Below are 6,000 nucleotides of genomic sequence, written 5' to 3'. Positions count from 1 at the left end.
TGTGGTTGCCGGAGGTGGGAGTAAGGGAGGGAGTGTGATGGACTGGGAGTTTGGTGTTAGTAGATGCAAACTGTTACACTGAGAATGGATAAAAAATAAGGTACTCTATAGCACAGGGAACTATAGCCAATTTCCTGGGATAGACCACGATGGAAAATAATATTAAAAAAGAATGTATATATATGTATGAATGGGTCACATTGCTGTATAGCATAAATTGGTACAACATTGTAAATCAACTATACTTTAAAAAAAAAGAATAAAAATTTAAAAAAATCTTTATTTCCCCAACCCCTTTTCCCTTCCAAGAGGTAACTGGTACTACTAACATAATGTGCATCCTTTGAAACTTACTTCTGTATCTCTATGGATGTAGTTTTAACTTTTTTTTCCCTCCATTGTCCCTAGGCATACTGAGTTCCTGGGCCAGGGATCAGATCTGAGCTGCAGTCGCAAACTATGCTGCAGCTACAACAACGATGGCTCCTTTAACCACTGTGCCAGGCCAAGGATCGAACTTGTGTTCTGGCATTGAAGATGTACTGCTGATCCCATTGTGCCACAGTGTGAACTCTAGTTTTAACTTTTTATTGGAGAAGATTTCTAAGTCCTCTAACTTTTAACATTTATTATGGTGTTTCTTGTTTAATGATACACTCTCATTTCTATCCCAGATTTGTTAAATTCTTCCCCATGGTTACACTAGATATAAATTTACTCACTCCAAATATAGCTTAAAAATATACTCTAGATAATTAAAACAATGGCCAAAGTTGAAGAGTTCAGTGCTGCAGCAGAATTTTATTTTAAAAGGGAAGCAGTGACATCTTAATTATAGATCTCCTGTTTCAGGTGGATAAAACTGTAAGGCAAAACTTTTCCTGGGGATGAGAAATATGCCTGTATTTTTGCATGAGGATTCCCTTTCCCTTTCTTCTAGTACCAGTGGCTTGCAGCCAGCAGCCTGGGGGATTTTTATTTGCTGAGTGTGACACTGTTCTTCTGTCCCTTCCTCCGCTTGTGCAGGAGGGCTGATGAATTTTGTTCCATAGGAATACTCTTTGATTGCTGGTAAGACAGTCCAGACAACGGGTTCATAAACAAGGGCCTTAGGAAATGCTCACTGTGTTCTGCAGATGGGCACTCTCAGAACTGCTGTTGCCTGATTCTGTTACATATTTCATCCATACATCCTCCTGCCAAGTCCTTAGTGGACTGAGGAAAGAGAATGAGCAGCTTCTTGTTTCTTTGCATGTGATCATCATTTTATCACTTGGTAACTGGCAAGGAAAACAGGAATTCATCTTTGGGTTCAAGGACTCTGCAAAGTCACTACCAGTTAAGAGAACTGTGGCCTGTGCTGTATTTCAAGAGAGATTTATATGCTACCTCGTAACTGCCCTATCGAATGTGGTTGCCACTTTTGGAATTCATGGACTAATGTGCTAAAGAGTAAAAGCCAAGCATCTGAAGAAGGAACCTATTTCCAAGTAAAATTTGGCCGCGGAATTTCTGTGGCTCAGCATGTTAAGAACCCGACTAGTATTCATGAGGATGCAAGTTCAATCCCTGGCCTCGCTCAGTGGGTTAAGGATCCAGTGTTGCCACAAGCTGTGGTGTAGGTTGCAGATGCGGCTCGGATCCTGCGTTGCTGTGGCTCTGGTGCAAGCTGGCAGCTGCAGCTCTGACTTAACCCCTAGCCTGAGAACTTCCATATGCTGTGGGTGTGGCCCTAAAAAATTAAATAAATAAAAATAAAATAAAGTAAAATAAAATTTGGCCATGACATTCCTTTGCTTAAAAACTTTCACTGGTTCCCCATTGCCTGAGATTTAAGTTCTATTGTCATAGAATTACATCAAAGCCTGTTTATTCATATGTCTATTATTATTATTATTATTATTATTATTATTTTATTTTTTTTTTTACGGCTGCACCTGCTGCAGGATGCCCCTGGGCCAGGGATTGAATCAGAGCTGCAGCTGCAAGCCTACTCCACAGCCAAGGGCAACACTGGATCTGAGCTACATCTGTGACCTAAGCTGTAGCTTGCAGCAATGCCAAATCTGAAACCCATTGAACAAGGACAAGGATCAACCCTGCATCCTCACAGAGACAACGTTGAGTCCTTAACCAGCTGAGCCACAATGGGAACTCCCAAAGCCTTTTTAAAGCAGAGCTCACAAACCAGCATCCTAGGATTGAATTTGTCTTGCAGATATGTTTTTTCTGGCCCCACAGTGTTTTAGAAAAATTAGAATTAGTTCTCAAGAGACCAAAGTCAAGAGATTTAATATAAAAATTTGGATTTCTGGCCCTATTGGCTAGCATTTCTGTTTAAATCAGATGAAATGAGTTGTGGTATACTCTTTGGATGGGACATGAGCTCTCCTCTTTGCAACAACCACCCCTTCCCCATACTGGATTCCCCTGGGAATACTGGCACTATAAGCCTTCCTTTCTGCCCCACGGCTCCTTTGCTGCTGCAGGATGGAAAGCAGGAAGGAATTCTCTAGCCTTTCTGATACAGGTGCAAAAACCTATAAGTTTCAAGGTGTTAATATTCTATGCGGCAACCCTCTAGTAATAAGGATCAAAAGCCAGCTGATAAATACTCCCTATTTTTATGTTTGCGGGGATAATTCTAAGTTGTGTTCTACATAGTAATTCTCCATAGCTACTGGAGAGTCCCTAGTGGAATAGAGCTTCAGTTTTTCACTGCACTAACCAGATCCACATTCACCCCTAGATTGTCTTTCTCTCTTCGTTTTTACACTTTCCAGTCACTCACTCTTAATCTTTGGGAAATAAACTCTTGTACCTAAGTGCCTGTCGCAGGTTTTGCTTTTTAGATGGGCACAAAGCTAAGACTTCCTCTAATCCTGATTTTCTTAACCAGCCCACATGATTCACACAGTTTACCTTCTTGGCTCTGCAGGCATTTGCAGTTGTGACCCTGTCCTAGAGATCATGGTTAGGGACTCACTCCAGGTATTCTCTGCCATGACCACCTGAGCAAGTCCTCCGATGCTCCAGGCAATATTAAAGCCCTTTGCTAGTGCTGTTTCCTTGCTTTAAACCCCACTCCTGAGCCCTACACCAATTCCCTGTTAACTTCCTTTCATCAGCAAATTCCTCCTCAGCCTTCAAGGCCAGGTTCAGTTTAGATTCCTCTATGGACCTTTCTGTAACTCTTCCACAATTGAGCATCTTTAAAGACTAAGGAGAAAGAGCCAGAAGAGGCAGAGAGTGCGGAGAGGAAGAAGACACTGATGGAGTCCACTCTTTGGAGATGATGGGAATAGCTTTTATTGGTACAGATGCAGGTGTCTACCTCCAAAAGAAGAAAGGTTCTTCCTTCTTCTCTGAGGTAGGAATTATGACAGCAAACATTGCTACATATCTACTCTGTGCTGGAATATTCTGAGTATTTTCGAAATATTTAACAAATGTAAGCCTTTCTGTGGACTTCCCGTGTGGCTCACAACAAAAGTAAGCCTTTCTTCCTCATAAGGACTCTTGTATAATGTGAGGTATGTATTGTTGTTATCCCCATTTTACAAATTTGAAAACTGGGGTACAGAAAGGTTAAGTAACTGCCCAGGATCACACACCCAGTAGGTAGTCAGGTTGCCAGGTAGTGTGGTTTCAGAGTTCATGCTCTTGACCACTACGTCTTATTGCTTCTTAAGGGAAGCTAATGTGGAAAATACATACTTAGGGAAAAGAAAGCTGAGATGGGCGATGTTTATTGACCTAAATTTTCTCAGTGAAGCTGGAGACAAAGGCAAACCATTGTGATTGTAGGAGGTGGTGACCCTCTTTGAATTTGACCAGAAAGTGAGAAAAAGAAGCATTAAGAGTAAATTGGTCTTGTTCCTATTTTTGAAAATATCGGTAACACTGTGCCTGCCTCTTAGCACATTTTCAAGTACTTGGCAATTACTTGCCATTTTGCCAAATGGCATCATTCCTCTTTTGTTGGTTTTCCTTGTGGCTCTTCAGAAACTACAGTGCTTGAGGCTTTGACAAATTTTGGAAATAACAGTTATAGGAATGGACCTCAGACTGTCCAGAACATAGGGGAACCTGCTTCTGGAAAAAGGAACCTTTGCTTTCTCCAGCATTGCTGTAAACACTGAGGAAGGATTTGGGGGGTGTTTTGCAGTCTAGCATAGCCTGGGTGGTTTCCAGCACAGATGGGCATCAGATCTCCACGAGAATGGAAAAGATGTCCCCTGCCCAGCAAGTTCTCATACCCAGGAGGGTGGTTTATCCATAGCCAAGCATCTCACTGTGAAATGTGGGGAGACCTTGGAAGTTTCACTTCTAGTTGTGTTATTACCTGCTTTATACAACCATCTTCAGAGTTTCACATCCTTGCCATTAAAGAAACATTACATGCTTGATGCTTGGGGGAATCTGTCCATTATCTCATAACCATCCGGTGGGGACACACACAACCAGTTCACCACAACATGGCAGGTATATAGCTAGCTGCATGGAGTTATGAAAGGACAATGTGTCTGATTCAGGGATGTAACATTCAACTCACTACATTTAACAAACTTAGTCAGGAGGCTAAATCTAAGCAGACTAACCAAACAACCAAAAGTGTGGATGCATATGTGGGTAAGTGGAAAAGAAAATGTGGGACAGGGAAATAGCATTTTCCCATTAAAGATGGTTTTTCCATATTTAGTTTTGTGAGAATCTTTGCTGTCATCATCCTTGCTTTGTGGTGTAAGGCTAAGAGCCCTTTAGTTGTGGCAATTACCTTTCACTCATGGGATGGTAACAAAAGATAGAAGGAGAGTGAAGAATAAAAGGTAACATTCTGAAAACAATCAGACTCTTTTAGCCTGATGGCTTCCTGAGATGAGGCTGGGGTTCTCAAGCTTCAGTGTGCAGTAGAATCCTTGGGGTGCTGGTTTTTTAGCCTCACCTTCAGTGGTCTTCATTAAGTAAACCTGGGCTTGAGTCCAGGAATCTGCATTTCAAATAAGTACCTGATTGGCGGGGGTGGATAGGAGGGAAGTGGTGGCCCACAGTGGTCTAGAAGGAATGTTTCTGTTTTGTTTTAAAAGAGAAGAAAATGAAGAGAATGCACCATTTTAAAACTTCAGTTAACTTTTTGCCAAGATTATTAAAATGAGTGGCCTGGCAAAATCTTTCTACTTTGGTTGAGTTTATCTCAATCATCTATGTTTGTTATGTGCACTATTTGTAATACATAGTGTTCCTAATACATAGTATTCCCTTATAATCCTTTTGTTGGCTGCAGTGTCTGCAGTGCTATCTCCATTTTGTTTGTAATTTGTATCTTCTCTCTTTTTAATAATTGTCTTGCTGGATTTTGATTGCATTGCTTGCTTGCATTGATTTTATTGATCTTTTCAGAGAACTAGTTTTGTGTTTGATAGCTTTTTATCTATTGTGTTTCTGCTTCCAATTTCATTGATTTCTTCTCTTTACTATTTCCTTTATTAGGTTCGTTTTGGGTTTTTTTTGCTCTTTTTCTAGAATGTTGAGGTAGGAGCTTGGGTTATCTATTTGAGATTTTTCCTTGTAGCTAATGTATGCATTTAGTACTATAAATTTCACTCTTAGAACAGCTTTAATGCTGATATGTTGTATTGTCACTTTTTTTTTTTTTTTTGGTCTTTTTAGGGCTGCACCCATGGCATATGGAGGTTCCCATGCTAGGGGTCAAATGGGAGCTGTAGCCATTGGCCTATGTCACATCCACAGCAATGCCAGATCTGAGCCATGTATGTGACCTACGCCACAGCTCACGGCAACGCCAGATCCTTAACTCACTGATCGAGGCCAAGGATTGAACCCTCATCCTCATGGATGCTAGTCGGGTTTGCTAACCACTGAGCCACGATGGGAACTCCTGTATTTTCACTTTTGATCAGTTTAATATATTTTTTAAAATTTCAGTTGAGATTTCCTCTTTGACTCATGAATTATTTAAGAGTGAGGAATGTGTTGCTT

Source organism: Sus scrofa, chromosome 13 (genome assembly GCF_054392235.1).
Source record: "Sus scrofa isolate SSC_HxYL_T2T_F1_AM1 chromosome 13, Sscrofa_HxYL_maternal_Yorkshire_Landrace_v2.0, whole genome shotgun sequence".
NCBI lineage: Eukaryota > Metazoa > Chordata > Mammalia > Artiodactyla > Suidae > Sus > Sus scrofa.
This window is presented reverse-complemented; position numbering follows the sequence as displayed.